Consider the following 24,752-nt stretch of genomic DNA (forward strand, 5'->3'; position numbering starts at 1 on the left):
AAGAAAATTACAAGCCTATGTCCCAGATAAGCATACATGCAAAAATCCTTGAAAAAGTACGAACAAATCAAATCCAACAGTACATTAAAAAGATGATTCAATATGATCAAGTGGGTTTTCTTTAAGGGATGCAACAACAGTTCAACATACGTGAATCAATAAGCAAGATATATCACATAAACAGAATGAAAGACAAAAATCAAATCATTTCAATAAATAAAGATTTGACACAACTCAATATCTTTTTATGAAATCTCTCAATACATTAGAGATAGAAAGTATGTACTTCAGCACATTGAAGATCAGGTATAACAAGTGCACAGCTCACATAATCAATGAGAAAAATTTGACAGCTTTTCCTCTAAGATTAGGAACAAAACAAGGGGCCCACAATTATCACTTCTATTCAGTATCGTCCTGAATATTCAAGCCCAATAAATTAGACAAGAAAAAAAATTCAAATTAAAAAGGAAAAAGTTAAATTGTCCCTATGTGCAGATGACATGATCTTATATATAAAGTATTTTAGCAACTCCACCTAAGAAAATTATTAGAAAAAATAAGCAAATTTAGGAATGTTGCATGATACAAAAATCCACATTCAAAATTAGTAGAATTTCTATACACTAATAGTGAGCCATCTGAAAAAGAAATTAAGAAAATACCACCATTTAAAATAGCTGTAAAAGATAAAATACCTAGGAATAAATTTAACCAACAAGTAAAAGATCTCTACATTGAAAACTATAAGACAGTGGTGAAAGAAATTAAAGAAGACACAGATGAATAAAAAGACATGTTTATAAGTACGAATAATTAGATTTGTTAAAATGTTCATACCACTCAAGCTGATCTATAGAAGAAACATAATCCCTATTAAAATAACAATGACATTTTTCACAAAAAAAGAGAAAAAATTCTAAAGTCTGTATGAAACTACTGAAAACTCTGGATAATCAAAGCAATTTTGAGAGGAAAGAAGAAACCTGGAGGCATCACATTACTTGACTTCGAAATATATGACAAAGTCATAATAACAAAAACAGCGTAACACTGCCATAAAACCAGACACATAGACCAAAGGAACAGAAAAGAGTTCTCAGAAATAAATCTACACATTTACAGTCAGTTGACCTTTGATGAAGTCTGCAAGAAACTACAATGGGAAAAGGACAGTCTCTTTAATAAATGATGTTGGGAAAATGGATGGATATCTATGTGCAGATGAATAAGATTAAACACTTATCTTACATCATAGACAAAAATCATCTCAAAACAGTTACAAGAGTTAAATGTAAGACTCAACACTATGAAACTCCTAGAAGAAGAAACTAGAGGACAAAATAAGCAAATTCTTCAGGTCATTGGTTTATATAATGATTTATTGGATATGACCCCAAAAGCATAGTTAACAAAAGCGAAAGTAGACAAATGATATTATATTAGCAAAATTTTCCACACAGTAAAGCAGACAATCAACTGGACGAAAACACAACTTATAAAACATGTGGAAATATTTTAAAACCTTACATCTGATAAGGAGTTCATATCCAAAATATATAAAAATACAAATAATGAATTAGCAGGAAAACAAATAACCCAATTTAAAAACAAGCAAAGGATGTAAATACCATTTTTTTCAAAAAAAGACATACATATGGCCAGTAGGCATATAAAAAATATTCAACACCACTAATCATCAGAAAAATGCTAATTAAAACCACAATGAGATATCACCTTACACCTATTGGAACTTCTATTATCAAAAAGATGAAGGATAGTAAGTGTTAGCAAGGATGTGGAGAAAACCAAACCCTAAGTGTTAGCAAGGATATGGAGAAAACCAAACCCTCGCAGACTGTTGGTGGGAATGTAAATTAATGCAGCCTTTATGGAAAACAGTATGGAAGTTTCACAAGAAAATTAAAATAGAACTACCATATGATCCAGCAATCCCACTACAGGATATGTACAGTAGTTTTAAACAAGAAATCTGTATTTCAAAAAAAAATCTGCACTCCTATGCTTATTGCAGCATTATTCACAGTAGTCGAGATATGGAATCAACTTAAGTGTCCATGAAGGGATGAATGGATTTAAAAAATGTGATATATATACACAATGGAATACTGTCCATCTTTAAAAAAGAAGGGAGTCCAGTCACATATGACTATATAGATGAATCTGTAAGACATTATGTTAAATGAAATAAGCCAGGCACAGAAAGACAAATACTGCCTTATCTTACTTATATGTGTAATCCAAAAAAAAAGAGTTCATAGATGGACAGATTAGAATGGTGGTCACCAGGAGGTGGGGTGGCTGCTTAGAGGGTGGATTGCATTGGGGAGATGTTACTCAAACTTAAATGTACAAAATTTAAGTTTGATAGGAAGAATAAGTTCAAGAGATTTGATGTACAACATGATTATACTACATAGTTAACAATATATTGTATTATTGAAAAATGCTAAGAGAGTGGACTTAAAGTATTATTACTACAAAAATGATGACCATGTGAAATAGTTCGTGTATAAATTATTTAAAATAATGTGTGGTACATAGTAAATATGCAATCTTATCTCTCAATTTCAGAAACCCTCTTTATGTTTTTGGCCATATTCTCTTTGAGGACATCTTCATATGAGGGTAGTTTGATAATATTAATTTTCTATTCAGTTGATTAAAAACAATTTAATCTTTACTATCATTAATCATATATTTAATATCCTTACTAATATATAATGTTCATTTCAAATTTGTAACTTGTTAAGAGTGATGTTATGTAAAGTTTTAGAATGAAATTTGGAATGAAATTATTAGTTTGTTTTATGTAACTTCGTTAGACTTTAGGGTGTTTCAAAGTTACTGGTGCTGTGACTAATTTGAAATTGAATTCACAACTATCATCAACAAGTTTGTCAGTATTCTGTGTCAAATTATCAAGAAATAAATACTTCCAGTGGGTTCATAGAGTTTATTTATTTTCATTAAAATGATTTTAAATCATCATCTATTCAAATGTACCTCTTTAACTTAATCATTCCTAACCTTTCAAAAACTGTCTTTAAAAAATTATTTGTCTAATAATAACTCTTCTGGTGTGTACGGCTAGCAAGAGGAGAAAGGGATAAAGAGGAATGTGCACACCCCTCTAATTTCAGCTACTAAGTTTCAAATGAAACTGACAGTTACATACTTTTGTCAAAATTTATGATGGAGACATTCTTAACTCTAAGGGAAATTGAGAAACAGTATTTTATTCTAGAAAGACTGAATAACTACTATTTAGTTAAAAACTGCAACTTGTATTGCTTAAGGAAACAGGGGTATTAGAAAATATTATTAAGAAAATGGTATCTGCTACGACATACATATTTGCCTATTTTCTGAGAAGAGAATCCACATTTTATGAGATTTTTGGTATTAACTGGGATTTATTTGCAGATGAATTTAGACAATTAAAGCAGAAATTGGTTTATTTCGAGGTATTATTTAGCTAATGTAATTTTTAATTCATGTGGAGTCATGTAATCAATCAAAAGTTTTGTAGCCAGGAGAAACGTCCAATCATTCCATAATACTGTTCCAGGAGAAATCCCTCTTGACACCCCTATAGCCACAGATCCCAGAATCTTTGCCAAGCTACTGCAGAAAAAATCAAATGACTACATGAGTATCTCTGCCAGAAGAGCCATTAAGCCTCACTCATCCTTTACATCATCCTTCTTAATTCTGAGAAGGTAGATTGGCTTAAAGTTCCCTTTCCAATCAGTTGCAAGGGATGCTGGAAAATGTAGTTTTGGGTTACAGCCTAAGAAAATGAGAATTCACAGTGAAGAAAGGAAACAAAAATGGCTAAGGCATGTTTAAAATATTTTGTGTGTACAAGCAACATGTCTCATTTTCCAAGGTATCCATGAATCACTAAAATTTTTTTAATGTACTGTACTGTTTATTTGAAGACAGACTTAAAATGATGATTTGACAAATTTATATATATTTTAAGAGAAACAAAAATTCATGTGTCCCAATGATACAAACTAAGATCAAGAATTATTTGCAACAAACTAGATACTCAATTGTTTATATTCTCAAATTGCATATCTCCTTTTCAAATAAATAAAAATATTAAATTAACATAATAGGTAAAAATAATTGATGTATTAATTATACATTTATGGGCATAGACATTCAAATGCAATAAATAAATAAATAAATATTTTATTTTAAATCTTAAATCTTAAAATCTATACTCCCTATCACATTAAAAAATATGATGAGTGGTTTGATCATTTATTTTATTGTAAAATAAAAATAGATACATTAAAGTGAGAAAAACTTACCAGATTTAGACTTAAAATATCTGTATTCACATTTTCTTTTCCCTAATTTCTTACTTTTAACGTTTCAGAGGCTTAGTTATATGACTAAGAAAATATGGATAACAAAAACTATCTCATAAGTTTAAAAATGTAATTGAAGTAACACATGAATCAGTTTATGAACAAGGCGAATTGTGACAAAGTAGAAAGAAAACAATCATTTGTATCACTGACACATGAGACCTGGATTTCTAGTAAGCAAAAGAAAAAGCTATCAGGCATAGGAAATAATGTCCTTGAATCAAAACAAATTATAATTATTGATTTTTTAAAACTGATTATCTTCAATATTCTGACTTAAAGAAGAGTAAGGCGTTGGTCTGAATGGCATTAGATATAATGAGAGTACTAAGCACACACACACAAAATATACTCTTTTCATATTTGAGGAGTTTCCATTGTATTATTATTTGTTTTTTTGTTTGCATTCATGGGTGTATTTAGGCAAATTTCCCCGATTCTTCATAGCATCGCTAGCAAATGAACCCTTTCCCTACCTGGTCCCACGGTAGCAACTACAATGATCTTATGTGGGATAACAGACTCAGAGAAAACATCTCTAAGTGAAAATAAATAATAAATAAAAGATCATCATTCACTTGGCTCTAACAATAAAAATGCTAGTCCTAAAGTATACAGTAATAAGGAAATACACAGATTCACTGATATTCTTATTAGTCCTGCTCTGGTGTATTACTTTCTTATGGCTGAGGTAACAAAGTACCACAATCTGGGTGGCTAATAAAAACCTAGTGTTTTTTTTCTCACAGTTCTGGAGGCTAGAAGTCTGGAAATCAAGATGTTAGTAGGGTCATGCTCTCTGAGACACTGGGAAGAATTCTTTCTTGCCTTTTCCCTGTTACTGTGGGTTGTCATCAATCCTTGTGGGTTGTCATCCTTGGCATTCTTTGGTTTGTAGCTGTATCATCTCTGCCTCCATCACCAGTTACAGAGTTCTCCCTATGTGTCTCTGTCCTTTTCTTAAAAGGCCACTAGTCATATCCTAATGATGTCATCTTAACTTGATTACATCTGCAAAGACTCTGTTTCCAAAGAAGATCACATTCTGAGGTACTACGGGTTAGAAATCAACATACCATTTGCAGGGACAAAATACAGCTCATAATATTTGCATCCTTGAAAAATGTGTATGTATTTATAATAATTATGCATTTTGTTTATATTAAATATATGTAATATGTATTGTATATTTATATATTACATATATTTTAATATAAATGTATATATAATAAATATTTATTTATATATTTACATGTAAATATATATAAATATAAAATATTTTTACATGTAAATATATTTGCATGTAAATATATATATTTATATATAAACTATTTATATATACATACATATATAATAAACTGTCTTTAAAAAAGTATTTAATAATAACTCTTCTCATCATGTTTAGCTAGAACAAGGAGAAAGAGATAAAGAGGAATGTGCACACCCCTCTAATTACAGCTACTAAGTTTCAAATAAAACTGATATTTATATACATACATATATACATATATAATGTATGTATAAATATATTTTATATATATAAATTTTTCAAGGATTCAAATATTATGAGTTGTACTGTGTCCCTGCAAAAGACATGTATACATAAAAAACAAACCGACATGTGTATTACACACACACATACACACCCATTGGTTTGTTTTTTATGTTCCTTATTCTTTTTTGTGTGTAATTTAATTTTTAGTTAATCCTGGGGGATACAATGGATTCTTTATAAGGTTTCTAGGTTACTGGTGAACAGTGAGAAAGTGAACATTTCAAGACTCAGAAGGCCCATATCCTAGTCCCAGTTTGACCACAAATAAACTATAATGCTGGGCCAATGTAAGGATGTCTAATGTCTACTGTGAGGATAGCATAAGATAATACACTTCACCGCAATTTCAAATGTATGACTTTTTCTTTGGAAGCTAAGACCTCCTTACAGGATAATAGGAAGGTAGACGGCAAGAGTTACTTGTTTGTTTCATACACCAAAAAACAAAACTGAGTTGATGGGAAACATAAGAGCTAAATCACTTTAACAAGATAAAGGCTTTTTTTAAAAAACAAAGGTGTTTGTCAGAGTAGTAATAGGAAGGGTCAATTTGTATGTCACAAATTAGGATAGAGGGAATAGAGGGTGCTCACATGTTCAGACAAGGTTTTGGGCACCAAAGTAATGTCATATATTGATAAGATTTATAACTAATGAGTTGGAACTGGAAATCAGATAAACATTTTAGATGATAGTTGCATGAAAATTAATGTAATATTATTTTTAAGTAAATATATTTTTAATATAACAAAGAGGCAAAATTTAACTTGGGTCACTACAAGCCTATTAAAATGGCTAAATCCAAAAAAACTGATACTACCAAATACTGGAGTGAATGTGAAGCTACAGAAACCCTTACTCATGACTTGTGAGAATGTAAAATGTTACAGCCACTTTGCAACACACTTTGGCAATTGCTTAAAAAAATATATAGTCTTACCATATGATCCAGGAATCATGCTCCTAAATATTTGTCCAAATGAGGTGGAAACTTAAATCCACAGAAAAACCTCCACATGGATGTTCATAGCAGTTGTATTCACAATCACAAAAACTTGGAAACAACCAAGATGCCTCTCAATAGGTGAATGGATAAACAAATTATGGTACATTCATGTTGTATTAGTCCTGCTGCTAATAAAGACGTACCCAAGACTGGGTAATTTATAAGGAAAAAAAGTTTCATTGATTCATGGTTCCACATGGCTGGGTTGCCTCAGAATCACAGTGGAAGGCAAAGGAGGAGCAAAGTCATGTTTTATATGTATGTTGATTTTGTATCTGGTAATTTTGCTAAATTATTGGTTCTTTAAGTAATGTTAAGCATAAAGAAACCCGGTAGCATCCTTACAGTGTGAAAACTCTAGCTCTCCATTTCCCTTAAGAACAAATTTAGAGACCTCTTTGTCTCTAGCCCTATCTCTACTTCGGCATATCTTGTTTGATTGTGCTTCACTTTATTGCACTTGGCAGATATTGTGTTTTTTAAAAAATTGAAAGTTCGTGGCAACCCCGCATGGAGCAGGTCTATGAGTGCCATTTTTCTAGTAGCATGTGCTCACTTCATGTCTCTGTGTCACATGTTGGTAATTAAAATTTAGAACATTTTTATGATTGTTATGTCTGTTATGATAATCTTTGCTTGGTGATTTTTGATGTTACTATTGTAAATTGTTTTGGGACACAAACGATGCCCATAAAAGAAGGCTAATTTAATGGGAGAATATTGTATGTGTCCTGACTGCTCCATTGACCAGCTGTTTCCTCATCTCTCACCCCCTCCTTGGGCTTCCAGAAACCCTGAAACACAACAGTATTGAAATTAAGCAAATTAATAGCTCTACCCTGGCTTCTAGGTTTTCAAGTGAAAGGAAGAATTGCCTGTCTCTCACTTTAAATCAAAAGGTAAAAGTGATCAAGCTTAGTGAGAAAGGCATATCAAAAAGCATATCAAAAAACTAGGCTTCTTGTACTAAACATTTAGCTAAGTTGTGAATGCAATTAATAAGTTCTTGGAAAAAACAAAAAAATGCTACTACAGTGAATATATGAGTGATAAGAATGTGAAGCAGCCATATTTCTAATATGAAGAAAGTTTTAGTGGTATAGATAAAAGATCAAAGCAGACAGAATATTCCCATAGGTCAAAGCCTAACCCACAGCAAGCATCTCTTCAATTCTAAGAAGTCTGAGTGAGGTGAAAAACTACGGGACAAAAGTTAAAGCTAGCAGAGATTGGTTCATAAGGTTTAGGAAACAAGCCATCTTCATTTCATAGAATTGCAAGCTGAGACAAGTTTTCTAGAAGATCTAGCTAAGATCATTCATGATCTAGCTAAGATACTTCACTAAGCCACCATTTTTAATGAAGATAAAACAGGTTTGTATTAGAAGAAGATGCCATCTAGGACTTTGATAGCTAGAGAACAAAAGTCAATGCCTGGTTTCAAAGTACGAAAAGACAGGCTGAGTTTCTTTTCAGGGGTTGATGCAGCCGGTGATTTGCAGTTGAAGACGATGTCCAATTAGCATTCAAAAAATCCTAGGACCCTTAAGAATCCTGCTAAGTCTGCTCTGCCTGTGCTCTATAAATGGAACAACAATACCTGCATGACATAACTTCTTTTTACAGCATGGTTAACTGAATATTTTAAGCTCACTGTTGAGACCTACTGCTCAGAAAAAATAGATTCCTTTCAAAATAGTTCTTCTCATTGACAGTGCACCTGGTCACCCAAGAGCTCTGCTAGAGATGTACAAGGAGATTAATGTTGTTTTCATGCCTGCTAACGCAACATCCATTCTGAAGCCCATACCTCAAAGAGTCAATTGGGCTTTCAAGTTTTATTATTTAAAGAATATATCTTGTAGGGTCATAGCTGCCATGAATAGTGATTCCTCTGATGGATCTGGGAAATGTAAATTAAAAACTTTCTGGGAAAGATTTACCATTGTATATGACATTAAAAAGATTCATGATTTTTGAGAGGAGATCAAAATGTTAACATTAACAGCATTTGGAAGTAGTTGAATCTAGCCTTCATAGATAATTTTGAGAAGTTCAAGACATCAGTGAAGGATATAACTGCATATGTGGTAGAAATAACCAGAGAATTAAACTTAGCAGTTAAATCTGAAGATGTTACTGAATTTGCTACAATCTTATGATAAACCTTTAATGAATTAAAAATTGCTACTTATAGATGATTAAGAGAGTGAGTTCTTTGGATGGAATATACTGTCAATGAAAATGCCATGAAAAGTGTGGAAATGATAACAAATAATTTAGAATATTACATAAACACATTTAATAGAGCAACAGCAGGGCTGGAATTGATGGACTCTGATTTTGAAAAAGTTCCACAGTGAGTAAAATGCTATCAAATAGTGTCTCATGATACAGAAAAATTTTGTATTAAAGGAAGAGTCAATCATTATGGGAAGTGTCATTGTTGTCTTACTTTAAGTAATTGTTACAGCCACCTCAGGCTGTAGGAACCCCAACTCTGGTCAGTAAATAGCCATTAACATTTAGACAAAACTCCCTACCAAGTAAAAGGTTACTACTCCCTGAAGTTTCAGATAATCATTAGCATTTTTAAATATAAAGTGATTTCAATTAAGGTGTGGTCATTGAGATTTTTTTGACATAATGCTATTACACACTGAATAGACTATAGAATAATGTAGACATAAATTTATCTGCAATGGGAAACTAAAAGTTTATAAGAATCACTTTATTGTGATATTCGCTTTATCGTGGCATTATGCTGAATCAGCAATATCTCTGAGGTATACTTTTACTCATAATACCCATTTTGTGATTTTTGGAATACTGCAAAAGTCAGAAAATGTACAAATTTTAGCAACAGTTTTTTAAAGATCGGTTACATTTGTCATTAAAAATGTCCTCTCCTGTTCTGTCATGTGCCAGTTATCCAGTACCAGAAACTGTTCTGGCTCATTTATAATGATAATCTTAAAATAATTTATAATGACTTAACTGTGTACTGCACATGAAGTCAAATGAATGTATATTTTTATTGTGTGTTCCTAAATATTGATAACATATGATTTAGTAATTATCTTTTCTGCTTACAATGTAACTTTTTAAGCCTGCCAGTATTAGAGTACTTAAGCATCCCATATAGATTATCACAGAGTTTAAGTATTACACTCACAAATACACTGATTTATCAAATTTATTACAGTGCAATGAATATAAACTTGAGATTTGTTGTGTTGGTTCTTGTTTCAAAACTAAGTACATAGGTCATGGGAATAAGACTTTGCTCCAAAATACTTGATTATTTTATTGTCTAATAAAAGGTAGTCTAGGTGATGCATTTAGTTAAAAAAAATTATAAAACTGTGAAAGATTACAATCATCAGTAACTATTAGGCTTTTGTTTTAAAAGATCCATGACTTCGATATATCAATAATTTCTTGGGTATGACCGCAAAAGCAGAGGCAACAAAAGCAAAAATAGGCAAATAGAATTGCATCAACTATAAAGCTTCTAAAGTTTTTAAGTTGTTTCCAGAAACATGGCTTCAGGGCTATAAATCATATCCCTCTATATTCAGGCTAAATAGTCACTACTGGAATTTTAATAAAATGCAAGCTAAATCTCAATTGCTCTGCCATAATGAGTGTGTTTTCATTTGAGATATATACTAGAAAATAAATTCACCTTATGACAGTTCTTCCATTTTTTTCTGATCTATAATTAAATTTTTAAAAATATATTGTCTTTATTTTATACATACTGAAATGCCCTACAAATTTAGTTGTTATGTTTGTTTTGAACGTTGTATGCATCTACAGCCACTCACAGAAATTTAAGGACTGTAAAAGAGAATTTAGTCATGTTTCTGAATTATGTAAAATAATAGGATGGTGACTTTTATCATAGTAAGAATGAAATTAAAAGGGATTATTTGGAATATTGTCTGGAGGCTTAACAGGGGAGGTGGTAAGGAAATTAACCTATGCAGTAAGAGTAATTTTTTTTATCTTTAGCTCAACCAATATAAGAAAACAAAATGCTACCCTAGCAGAAAATTATATTGATATTCTTTCCAATGCCCAAATTGCTCACAATTCTTCTACTCTCCCCTCTCACAAATGTACATATCTGTTTTGCATAAAAAACTCTTACTCTGCTGAGTGTCTCTGCTGAGACAAGTGAACAATACAATAACTATGTTCACATATTATGCTAAAAACCATGAAAATTTACAAATATTAAATATATCTTATGATTTTCCAAATGCTAGAATTCAGGAGGAGAATTTGAGTTGTAGAAGCCAGAGGAGATGGAGACACACAGAGAATAAGACAATTTAAAACACAGAGAAAACTCATGGGATTTTCTTTGTCAATTTAGTGAACATCCTTGATTGAACACTTACAAAGCCATGTAGTAAGACTCTAGTGCTCTTAAATGATATGTGGAGACATATCATTGAAATGGAGTTAGTTAAAATGGAGACACAATACCTGATTCTGCAGCCATTCAAACACATTTTTGTTTACTCTTACTTTACCCCCAGAAATATTAATATAAATGTGTCAGGAACCTGTTTTTTCTTTAGGAAGTCATTGCTCAAGTAGTAAGTGGCACTGATGGAGAGTGGTGTTATTACCATCTTCATGCTTCTCTTTTCTGCTGACTTGTGAAGAAGATGCTTGCTTCTCTCTTCTGCTATGATGGTAAGTTTCCTGGGACCTCCCTATCCATGCTGAACTGTGGGTCAATTAAACCTCTTTCTGTTATAAATTACCAAGCCTTAGGGAAGTTCCTTATAGCAATGTGTAAATAGACTAATACAGGAAATTGGTATCTGTAGTGAAGCACTGTTATAAAGATACTTTAAAATGTGGAAGCGACTGAAACTAGGTAATTGGCAGAGTTTGGAACAGTTTGGAGGGCTCAGAAGAAGACAGAAAGATGTGGGAAACTGAAACTTCCTAGAGAATTTTTGTTGAATGATTTTTATGAAAATGCTGATAGTGATGTGGACAAGGAAGTCCAGCCTGAGGTGGTCTCAGATGGAAATAAGGAGCGTATTGGGGAAGTGGAGCAAAGGCCACTCTTGCTATGCTTTAGCAAAGAGACTGGTGGCATTTTGTCCCTGCCCTAGAGATCTGTAGAACTTTGAACTTGAGAGAGATGATCTGAAACTGGAGCTTACCTTTAAAAGGAAAGCAGAGCATACAAGTTTGAAAAATTTGCTGCCTGACAATGTGATAGAAAAGAAAAACCCATTTTCTGAGGAGAAATCCAAGCTGGCTGCAGAAATTTGCATAAGTAATGAGGAGCCAAATGCAAATCATCAAGACAATAGGGAAAATGTCTCCAATGCATGTCAGACATCTTAGCAGTATCCTGTCCCACCACAGGCCCAGAGGCCTATAGAAAATAATAGTTTTATGGGCTGAGCCAAGGATCCTTCTGCTTTGTGCAGCCTCAGGAGTTGGTTTCTTGTGTCCCAGGGGCTCCAGTTCTAGTTTTGTCTAAAAGGGGCTGAGATACGCTCGGGCCATTGTTTCAGAGGGTGAAAGCCTTTGTGGCTTTCATGTTGTTTGAGCCTGTGGGTGTGCAGAAGTCAAGAATTGAGGTTTGGGAATATCCACCTAGATTTCAGAGGGTGTATGGAAACACCTGGATGTTCAGGCAGAAGTCTGTTGCAGAGGTGGAGCCCTCATGTAGAACTCTGCTAAGGCAGTACAGAAGGAAAATGTGGGGTTGGAGCCCCCATACTGAGTCCCCACTTGGGCATTGCCTAGTGGAGCTGTCAGAAAAGGACCACTATCCTCCTGACCCCAGAAAAGTAGATCCACTGACAGCTAGCCCCATGTGCCTGGAAAAGTCACAGACAGTCAACACCAACCTATGAAGGAGCTGCCCAAGGCTATGGGAGCTCATCTCTTGCATCAGCATGATCTTGATGTGAAATGTGGAATAAAAGAAGATTATTTCAGAGCTTTAAGATTTAATGACTGCGCCACTAAATTTCAGACTTTCATAGGGCCTGTAGCTTATTTGTTTTGACCAATTTCTCCAATTTGGAATGGATTTATTTACCCAATGCCTGTACTCACATTTTATCTAGGAATTAAATAACTTGTTTTGATTTTACAGGCCCATAGGTGGAAGGGACTTGCTGTGTCTCAGATAGAAATTTTGGCTGTGGACTTTTGAGTTAATGCCAAAATGAGTTAAGAGTTTGGGGAACTGTTGGGAAGGCATGATTGGTTTTGAAATGTGAAAAGACATGAGATTTGAGAAAGGGCAGGGGCAGAATGATATGGTTGGGCTTTGTGTCCCCACCCAAATTTCATCTCAAGTAGTAATCCCCACATGTCATGGGAGGGACCTGTAATCCCCACATGTGGAGGGAGGGAGGTGATTAGATTATGGCAGTGGTTACCCCATGCTGTTCTCATGATGGTGAGTGAGTTCTCACAAGATCTGATGGTATTATAACTGTTTGGAAGCTCCTCCTTCATGTTTCTCTTTTCTATTAGGAAAAGAGAAGGTGACTGATTCCCATTCTGCCATGATTGTAAGTTTCCTGAGGCCTCCCCAGCCATGTGGAGATGTGAGTTAATTAAACCTCTTTCCTTTATAAATTATACAATCTCAAAGAAGTTCTTTACGGCTGTGTGAAAATAGACTAATACGATACTCATAAAAACACTAGTTAAAAACAATGCACACATCAGGCTAAATTAAAATAAAAGATCAGGGATTGGAGGTAGAAGAGGATGGCCAAATAGCAGCCACCACCAGTTGTCATCCCAACAGGAACACCAAATTCATCAACTATTCACACACACACACACACACACAAAACACCTTCATAAGAACCAAAAATCAGGTGAGCACTCACAGTACCTGGTTTTATCCTTAGGTCACTGAAACAGGCACTGAAGAGGTTAGAAAAGTAACTCTTGAATTGCCAGTGCCAAACTTCCCCATCCGCAGGCAGTGGCTGTGTGGCATAAAAAAAATCTATGTACTTGTGGAAGGGAATGCACATTAATTGTAGAAATTTGCACTGTGACTCAGTGCTTCCCTCTCACAGCAGAAAGCAACACTAAGTAGAACTCAGCCAGGCTCATGGAGGAAGCATTTAGACCAGCCTAAACCAGAAGGGAATCCTCGTGCCAGCAATTGGAACTGGAGTTCTTGCAAGCCTCACAACCATGGGCTAAAGTGTTTTGGACTCTAAATAAACTTGAAAGGCCATCAAGCCCACAGTGACTGCAATTTTTGGGCAAGTTGTTGTATTGTGCTGGGCTCAGAGTTACTGGATGTTGGTGTCATGCAACCCACTAAGATGCCAGCCTAGGCAGCTAAGGAAGTGTTTGTGTCACTTCTTCCCCAGCTACATGCAGCACAGATTACAACTCCAGGAGGGACTCCTTCCCCCTGCTTGAAAAGAGGATAGAGAAGAGCAAAGAGGACTGTCTTGCAAACTGGATACCAGCTTAGCCACAGTAACATGGGGCATGAGACCCATTCTCTGCCTAAATCAAAGGTGACATTTCTAGACACACCCTGGGCCAGAAGGGAACTCATTGCCTTGAGGACAAAGACCAAAGACCAAAGGCCCACTCCTGGCAGGAATCATTACCTGCTGATTATAGAGCTCTTGGGCCCTGAATAATCAGCATTGGTAGCAAAGCAGTACTAGTCACAGGCCTTGGATGAAACTCATAGATGTTCTGGCTTCATATGTGACTGAGAACATTTCCAATTGTGGTGACTATGGGGACAAACCCCTGTTTGAGAAAAGGAATAGGAAGAGTAAAGGGGACCTTGCCTTTCAGCTTAAATACCAGCTTGGCAAGAGTGGGGCAGAGCACAAAGTGGGTTTTTGGGGGTCCATGATTCCAGGCTTTTACTTTTGGACAGCATTTCTGGAATGACTCTGGGCCACGCAGGAGCCCACTGCCTCGAGGGAGAGTGCCTGACGTGGTAGCATTCACCACAAGCTGACTGATGAGCGCCTGGGCCTTCAGGGAACATCATCAGTAGCCAGGCAGTACTTGCTGTGGGTCTGGGGGGCTGTGGCCAAGAGGAGAGGCTCCTCTGCATGTGGAAATGGCAGGGAAGGCTGGGAAGAATTTTGTCTTATGGCTTAGGTACTAGCTTGGCCACAATAGAATAGAGCACCAGGTAGATTCCTAAGGTTTCCAACTCCAGGACCTAGCTTCTGGGTAGCATCTCTGGATCCACCTGGGGCCAGAGGGAACTCATGGGCCTGAAAAGGAAGACTTAAACCTAGCTGGCTATGCCACATGCTAATTATAAAGCCCTAGAGTCTTAAGCGAACATAGGCAGTAGCAAGGAAGTGGTTACTGTGGGCCTTTGGTGAGACCCAGTGCTGTACTGGCTTCACATGTCACTCAGTACAGCCCCAGTGTTGGCGGACATAGGGGTGCTTGTATTACCCCTCACCCAGCTGCAGGTAACTCAGTACATAGAGAGACTCCATTCGTTTGGGAGAAAGTAAGAAAAAATAGTATTTGCATTGTAATCCATGAATATCTTCTGGATCTTATCCAAGACCACCAGGCAGTACTTCTATAAGTCTGGAGAAACCACAGTGTTACTGAGGTAGAGGTGCTCTCCAATGCAGATACAACTGTAGTGACCAAAAACTTAGATATTAACACTCAAGTATTATTCAATAACTGGACAGCCTTCCCAAGAAGGACCAGTGCAGAAGAGCCCAGACCACAAAATGCCTAACTCTTCAATGCCCAGACACTGAGGAATGTGCACATTTATTAAGACTATTCAGGAAAACATAACCTCAACAAGATAACTAAATAAGGCATGAGGGGCAATTCCAAAGAAACAGAGATATAGAACCTTTCAGAAAGAGAGCTCAAAATAGCTGTTTTGAGGAAATGCAACAAAGTTCAAGATAACACAGAAAAGAAATTCAGAGTCCTATCTGAGAAATTAAACAAAGAGATTGAAATAATTAAAAAGAATCAAGCAGGAATTCATGAATTGAAAAACTGACATAGTGAAGAACAAACACATCAATTTCTTAATAGCAGAATTGATCAAGAAGAAGAAAGAATTAGTGAAGGCACAGAAACACAAACTATGCATGTTCTCACTTATTTGTGGGACCTAAAAATTAAAACACTTGAACTCACAAAGATTGAGAGTAGAACAATGGTTACTAGAGGCTGGGAAGGGAAGTGGGGAGAGAGGGATATGGGGATAGCTAATGGGTACAAAAATATAGTTAGATAGAGTAAATAAGATCTAGTATTTGAAATTACAACAGTGTAGGTACAGCCAACAATAATTTGTTGTTCATTTTAAAAAGAACTAAAAGTATATAATTGGATTGTTTGTAATACAAAGAGAGAATAAATGCTTGAGGTGAAGGATACCCCATTTACCCTAACATGATTACCACATATTGTATGCCTGTATCTAAATATCTCGTATACTCCATCAATATATATACCTTCTATGTACCCACAAAAATTAAAGATTAAAAATTAAAAAAAATAGATTCTCTGAAAACATATGCTTCATTAAAGTCATTGTAAAGCTAGATGCAGTATATTTTTTGCAAGTTTGTGCATTTAACTTACAATTAATATCAAGACTATTGTATTATATCAGGGTTGTTTTGATTGTAACTGACAGCAATTCCGACCCAAACTAGCTAAGAACAAAAAAAGAACTATAATGAATTCTGTATAATGACACTGTATTAGTCAGAGTTCTCTAGAGGGACAGAACTAATGGAATATATAAAGGGGAGTTTATTAAGTATTAACTCACTTGATCACAAGGTCCCACAATAGGCCATCTGCAGTCTAAGGAGCAAGGAGAGCCAGTTTGAGCTCCAAAACTGAAGAACCTGAAGTCCGATGTTCGAGGGCAGGAAGCATACAGCATGGGAGAAAGATGGAGGCTAGGAGGCTAGGCCAGTCTCTCTTTTCACATTTTTATGCTTGCTTATATTCTAGACATGCCGGCAGCTGTTTAGATGGTGCCCACCCAGATTAAGGGTGGGTCTGCCTTTCCCAGTCCACTGACTCAAATGTTAATTTCCTTTGGAAAGACCCTCACAAACACACCCAGGATCAATACTTCGTATTCTTCAATCCTATCAAGTTGACACTCAGTATTAACCATCACAAGTTCACCCCTAATCAAACTTGAACCCATACACATGTCCTGAGATCATACATAATCTTCAAATAAAGACAATAATAAGGTCATAATTGTGCCTAACATAATACAACTATGCTTCCTACAACCAGAAATGCACCAATTCCCCACCCAAATACTACTACATAAAGTTAACAATACTTAAACGTTGATGTGAAGTCAATAAATCTTATGTCACATGTTAAAGGAGAAAGCAAATAAAATGAAGATATTTTCTTAGTACAAGTCTATATGTGTACAAATATGTTTTAAACAAAACAAGAAGGAAATATTCATAACAGTTACAGTCCTCATTTCTGCAGCTGATCATGTAGTCATAATGGGTATTGATGACTACATTCTTCTACTATCCATTCTATATTCCCTTTGCCTTCAGCAAGCACCTCAGCAGGTAGTGGATCTTTTCCTGGTGGAGTGACCCAAACCTTCATTCCTGAAGCGTCTGGGTCATTTGCAGTCCTGCCTGGATTGGACTGTTGTAGTTTCCCACTGACCTTAATCACAGGGCATGGTAATACTAAGAGATGCCCTAATGGATCTTCTGTATTCCATGCATACTCATTCTTACCTCCGTTGTGGAGTACTAGACTAATTTCATCTTGACAGTCCCAGCCAATCACCCAAGCTAACACTGTAACTCCCTTCTTAGCCTGTTGACTTAAAAGTAGGAGGAGCCCAAAGTATCCAGATGACAATCTTCACTTCCGGTTTAATGGAATCGTTGTTGTGTCTCCTGGTAGCAGCATTCCTCCCTCTGGAATTAAGACCTCTAGGCCCGCAGTACGTAATGTTGTGGGAACAGAAAGCAAAAAAATATTACTAGTGGATCACTAGGGGTAATGGTGAGTGGTGCCACTTCCATTTCTACACCTTGATTTCTTGACCCGTGAATCCTGACTACAGGAGAAACAGTACCCATATATTGGACACTGATTCAGAGCATACAGCACCTTCTGGAGAACTTTGCCCCAGCCCTGCAAAGTATTGTCACCTAGTTGGCATTGTACTTGTGGCTCCAAAAGGCCATTCTGCCTTTCTATCAATCCGGCTGCTTCAAGATGATGAGGAACATAGTAAGACCAGTGAATTCCATGAGCATGAGGCCACTGCTATACTTGTTTAGCTGTAAAGTGTGTGTCTTGGTCAGAGACAATGCTGTGTGGAATACCATGACGGTGGATAAGGCATTCTGTGATTCCATGGATGGTAGCATTGGCAAAAGCATTGTGCACAGGATAGGCAAACCCATATCTGGAGTCAGTATCTATTCTAGTGAGGACAAACATCTGCCCTTTCCATGATGGAAGAGGTCCAATATAATCAACCTGCCACCAGGTAGCTGGCTGATCACCCTGAGGAATGGTGCCATATCAAGGGCTCAATGTTGGTCTCTGCTGCTGGCAAATTGGGCACTCAGCCATGGCCGTAGCCAGGTCAGCCTTGGTGGTGGAAGTCCATGTTGCTAAGCCAATGTGTAACCTCCCTCCCTGCTACAATGTTCACTTTGTTCATAGGCCCATTGGGCAATGATAGGGATGGCTGGGGAAAGAGGCTGAGGGGTATCCACAGAATGAGTTATCCTATCCTGTTGATTATTAAAATCCTCTTCTGCTGAGGTCACCCTTTGGTGAGCACTCACATGGGATACAAATATCTTCACAGTTTTTGACCACTCAGAGAGGTCCATCCACATACCTCTTACACAAATTTCTTTATCACCAATTTTCCGATCATGCTTCTTTCCAGTCCCTGACCATCCAGCCAAAGCATTGGCTACAGGCCATGAATCAGTATATAATCGCATATCTGGCCATTTTTCCTTCCAGGTGAAGTGTAAAACCAAGTGCACTGCTGGAAGTTCTGCCCAGTGGGAAGATTTCCCCCTAGCACTGTCCTCCTTCAGGGATGTCCTAGAAAGGGGCTGTAATGCTGCAGCTGTCCACTTTCGAATGGTGCCTGCATATTATGTGGGACCATCTGTGAACCAGGCTTAGTCTCTCTTCTTCTGTCAGCTGATAATAGGGAACTCTCCATAAGGCTGGTGCAGATTGGGGGAGAGGTGCAGCATGGCAGGAGTGAAGACCATGGGCATTTGAGCCACTTCCTCATGTAACTTACATGTGCTTTTAGGACCTGCTTGAGCCCAAACACATATAGACCACTTCTATTTGATGATGGAATGCTGCTGTGCATGACTCACTTTATGACTAGATGGGTCAGGCAGCACCCAGTTCATGATAGGCAGTGCAGATCACATGGTGACTTGATGACCCATAGTCAAAAGTTCAGTTTCCACCAAAGCCCAGTAACAGCTGTCTCTCAAAAAGAGAGTAGTTATATGCAGAAGATGGCAGGGCCTTGCTCTAAAATCCTCGAGGACTCCCCTATGATTCACCTACGGGGGCCTGCCAAAGGCTGCATATAGTATCCCTATCTGCCACTGACACCTCAAGCACGATTGGATCTGCTGGGTCATATGGCCCAAGTGGCAGAGCAGCTTGCACAGCAGCCTGGACCTGTTGCAGAGTCTTCTCCTGTTCTGTTCCCCACTCAAAACTGGCAGCCTTTTGGGTCACTCGATAAGTGGGCTGGAGTTGTCAATCAAGTTGACACTCAGTATTAACCATCACAGATATGTTCCAGTTTTAATCTGAAATGTGAATACAAGGTAGAAAAAAATCCTAGCAGGACCCAGATTTGCAGAACCTCTGTTCAACTTGATTTTCTTCTCATTTTGGATTTTTCTAACCTCATGGCTGAAGAATGAGTGCTACATGTTTCTAAAAATTTGTCTTTTCTGAGTCCCATCTAACAGAAAATGCAAAGCATCTTTTCCAGTCACTTCACAAGTCTTGAGATATATTGTTTACCACAATGCAGAACAATGGCTTGGATAATGTGATGCACTGCTCCAGTGGTCTTGAGTGTGGAACCTCAATAGCACAACCTAGGCTGAGAGTATAATTTAGCTGATTTCCAAATAATAATCAAAAACTTGCTGGAGGTAAGCAGAGTAATGCCAGGCAGCCAAATCAGCACACTCTGGAAGGACTGCAGAGGCAGAATACTGACTTGGTTTGCACTTTTTCTCCAAAAGGATCGTTTGTTTTCTCTCATACTGAGTAACTTTGAACTAAAGACAAACACAGTGAGTACCTGTTGCCAAAAAATAGATAAATTTAATGGATTATCCAATAAGGTATTGAGGGTTCATATTTGTGTATTTGTTTTGCTTTTTCTTAGTCACCACGAAACCTAACCAGAGATAAAATGAAAATACATAATAAAAAGCTACTTTAAAGATGTCTTTTCTAATAAAATGTTTTATTCATTTCTTATTCAAATTAACATTAAAATAACTTTGGTACTACATGTGTATTATGTGTGCCTATATATGTATACAGACACACACACATATGTATACTACATCTATATACTTACAAATCTCTATATCTATATGTCTATATTGTATATACAGTATGTATATATAGTGTATATGCATATATAAAAGTAGATATAGTACACATACCTACTTATTATATCCAGATGTCTTCATCTTCATATATCTAAATATAAACAAAATTAAATAGTTATGTCAATTTTTGATGCCATTTATCATATCTATTTTTATTATGCTCCTGAACATCCAATATATTCATAATACATGATAGCAGCTTTGATTTAATATAAGGTTTCTGAACAGTGGATTTTACTTTTTGTCATAGCAAATTGTCTTTAGTGATTTTAGATGATGATATCATTAGAAATTTTTTTTTTTAATATTTGAAATAAAAAACTCAGACAAAAAATTTTGGTTAATAAATTTGTATATGGGTATAATACATTGTATATATACATATGTGTATGTGTGCATGTGTGTGTGTATATACCAAGGATTACATATGAAAGAATTCAGGAATCAGAAAATGTATTTTTCTATGTGCTACAAAACCTGGTTTGTTTCTAAAATTTTTACAAGATAGGCAACTGACCTTAACCAACCCATGTAATCCCTCTGGATCAGTTTCTTCCTACCAAATGTAAATTGCAGCATATATTTGTTCACAAAATATTTATTGAACATCCATTATATGTCAGGTACTGTTGTAGGTTCTAAAGTCATAGCAGTGAACAAAACTGACAAAAAGGACCCTGCTGGCACAGAATATATATTCTTGTGAAAAAGAGACAATAAATAAGAAAGAGCAAAATCCCTTAAAAAAAGACTGTGATGAGTGCTAACATTTTTAGAGAAACTATGGAATGAGAGTAGAAAGTGATATAGTAGCAGGTTGATCAGTAAAATAGGGTAAGTGGTGAAGGGCCTGAAGTTGTTTCTTAGGAATGTCAAATTCTATTCTAGAGAATAGATTCCAGGCCTTAAACATTCTGCCTGAATTTTTCAAGTAAATAACTGTATATGTGACTGAATATCAATTAAAATAGGCAAAGTAATATTTACTGTGTTTAATCAATTAGTTTCTCAACTGGATAAAAATAATCTTTCTCGGAGGACTCCTTATTATTCAAGTTACCACAGCCCAAACCCTCCAATTATTTAGAATGTTATATGCTTCAAATAAATTAACCAAATTATTTTCTAAAAATCTTTGTTTAAATGTGTATATGTATATATTATATTTTATATTTATTATACACATACTAGTATATATGAAAAGCAATTAATATTTTATTTTCAGTTCTTCCAATATTTGGAATTAAAGAGAAAATTTGCTTTTGCAGCAAGTCACTGTTGAAAATGATATATGTGGGTAAAAGTTTTAATCCTCTCATATTTTCTTTTAATTTTCAGGCTGCCAAATTAATGCCAATAAAAAATTCCTCAATTGACAGTCTGTGAGAACAAATTCCTTCATATAGTTCCTATCATTGAAGGCTTATTTAACCTTCACATAACCCCTTTAACAGAATTACTAACACTGAGATCTTCAATAAGAAAATATAATTCAGAGTGAAAAGAATGAATAAAATTGTGACAGGTGACACTGGAAACAGATTTGAAATGACAATGTGTGTTATGAAATTATTATTTCTCCTGTCACATCTTTATTTCCTAAAGCAACCTAGAGTTTTCAGTTTATTCATAATTCTTATTTATTTTGACTTAGAAACACTAACAATGAATTTAATTAAATTATGACTCAAGCATTATTGCTGCATTTTGAAAAATAACAGAAAATAAATATTTAAACTGTTGTGACCTTCACTTGCATGTACCAAAATATGAGCAACTATTTATCAGATAATTCTTATATTTAGGAATATCTAAATACCCTCTATTAAGGTATATTATATAATTGTTATATTTAAGCATTAAGATTTATAGAAATACTTCAGGACATACAGCCATCTTTCTAGCAATAAAAGCATTTCATAAACCCATGCAGACTGTCATCCCAAGACTGAATAGGTAAACAGGTACAGATTATGTCATCAGAGTCAGCAATTAAGAATTTTGGGTTGCTACATCCTTATTACTTCTCTAGTTTAATTCAATTACAACAATATAATTAATAAGCACAGAGGCACATATACAACCTTGTTTGTCTGATCTATTCTAGTTGGTACCCTTACTTGGGGGAAAGTCACAGAAGCCCACGTCAAAATAAGATGGAAACTCCTAGTGTCTTGGTCGAGACTTCCTGGAATTGGAGAAATTATAGCCGACAATTACCTAAATTGCCCTTCCTCTTTCACCACAGTCATTTTTTGCACCAATAATGTTTAGGGGTCCTACCTTCAGTTATTCAAGATAAAATTTATAATTTTTAGTATATCATTTAGATACCTTCATGATTGTTTATTGGTTCATTTTTTTCATGCTCATTTCTAGCTGCTCCTTTATAAAAACCTTGAATAAAAGCCACTCCACTATGTCTGGTTTCAGAAGAAATATTTTCTCTTATATTTTTTCCTTTTTTTTTCTTTTTTTTAAATTTTATTATTATTATACTTTAAGTTTTAGGGTACATGTGCACAATGTGCAGGTTAGTTACATATGTATACCTGTGCCATACTAGTGTGCTGCACCCCTTAACTCGTCATTTAGCATTAGGTATATCTCCTAAAGCTATCCCTCCCCCCTCCCCCCACCCCACAACAGTCCCCAGAGTGTGATATTCCCCTTACTGTGTCCATGTGTTCTCATTGTTCAATTCCCACCTATGAGTGAGAATATGCGGTGTTTGGTTTTTTGTTCTTGCGATAGTTTACTGAGAATGATGATTTCCAATTTCATCCATGTCCCTACAAAGGACATGAACTCATCATTTTTTATGGCTGCATAGTATTCCATGGTGTATATGTGCCACATTTTCTTAATCCAGTCTATCATTGTTGGACATTTGGGTTGGTTCCAAGTCTTTGCTATTGTGAGTAGTGCCGCAATAAACATACGTGTGCATGTGTCTTTATAGCAGCATGATTTATAATCCTTTGGGTATATACCCAGTAATGGGATGGCTGGGTCAAATGGTATTTCTAGTTCTAGATCCCTGAGGAATCGCCACACTGACTTCCACAATGGTTGAACTAGTTTACAGACCCACCAACAGTGTAAAAGTGTTCCTATTTCTCCACATCCTCTCCAGCACCTGTTGCTTCCTGACTTTTTAATGATTGCCATTGTAACTGGTGTGAGATGGTATCTCATTGTGGTTTTGATTTGCATTTCTCTGATGGCCAGTGATGGTGAGCATTTTTTCATGTGTTTTTTGGCTGCATAAATGTCTTCTTTTGAGAAGTGTCTGTTCATGTCCTTCGCCCACTTTTTGATGGGGTTGTTTGTTTTTTTCTTGTAAATTTGTTTGAGTTCATTGTAGATTCTGGATATTAGCCCTTTGTCAGAAGAGTAGGTTGTGAAAATTTTCTCCCATTTTGTAGGTTGCCTGTTCACTCTGATGGTACTTTCTTTTGCTGTGCAGAAGCTCTTTAGTTTAATTAGATCCCATTTGTCAATTTTGGCTTTTGTTGCCATTGCTTTTGGTGTTTTAGACATGAAGTCCTTCCCCATGCCTATGTCCTGAATGGTAGTGCCTAGGTTTTTATTCTTCTCCCTGGAAAGTTGTTTCCTAACTTCTATATCTGGCTAACTCCCAATCATTCTCCAAAACTTATCTCAGGCATTACCTTTTCTGAAATATTATTTTCCATGTGACACTGTGGATTAGAAGTTTTTCAATGCATCCCCACCAGAGCATTACGTATTTTCTCCCATATTAACAGTTGCATTCTGTGGTAATTGATAATATAGAATTAATGGAGGCATAGAGAATATATATTTGGAAAAGTATATTCCAAATATATTTTGGGAGGTCAGGCTGGCCTGGATTCAACACTATCCTTAAGTGTCGAACAAGTTAATGAATCATATTTAGTCTTGTTTTTCTCTTCTGTAAAATGAGAGCTAAAAGTTTACACAATAAAAGGAAGTTTTGACAATAACTTATCTATTAATTCATATATATACATATATACACACACATATATATATACATCTGAATAAATAAATGAATAAAGGAAGAGAGACAGAGAAACATAGAGACAAAG

At 35.6% G+C, this 24,752-nt stretch overlaps 1 long non-coding RNA gene across 1 annotated transcript in view; it reads right to left on the reverse strand.

The window, feature by feature from the left end:
• LOC129058708 (uncharacterized) overlaps positions 1–24,752 on the reverse strand; it is a 67,915-nt gene that overhangs the window by 35,219 nt on the left and 7,944 nt on the right. The window contains exon 2 of the long non-coding RNA XR_008524013.1: positions 20,713–20,749. This is a non-coding gene — a long non-coding RNA (uncharacterized LOC129058708). The remainder of the gene's footprint in view (positions 1–20,712; positions 20,750–24,752) is intronic.

Source organism: Pongo abelii, chromosome 2 (genome assembly GCF_028885655.2).
Source record: "Pongo abelii isolate AG06213 chromosome 2, NHGRI_mPonAbe1-v2.0_pri, whole genome shotgun sequence".
NCBI lineage: Eukaryota > Metazoa > Chordata > Mammalia > Primates > Hominidae > Pongo > Pongo abelii.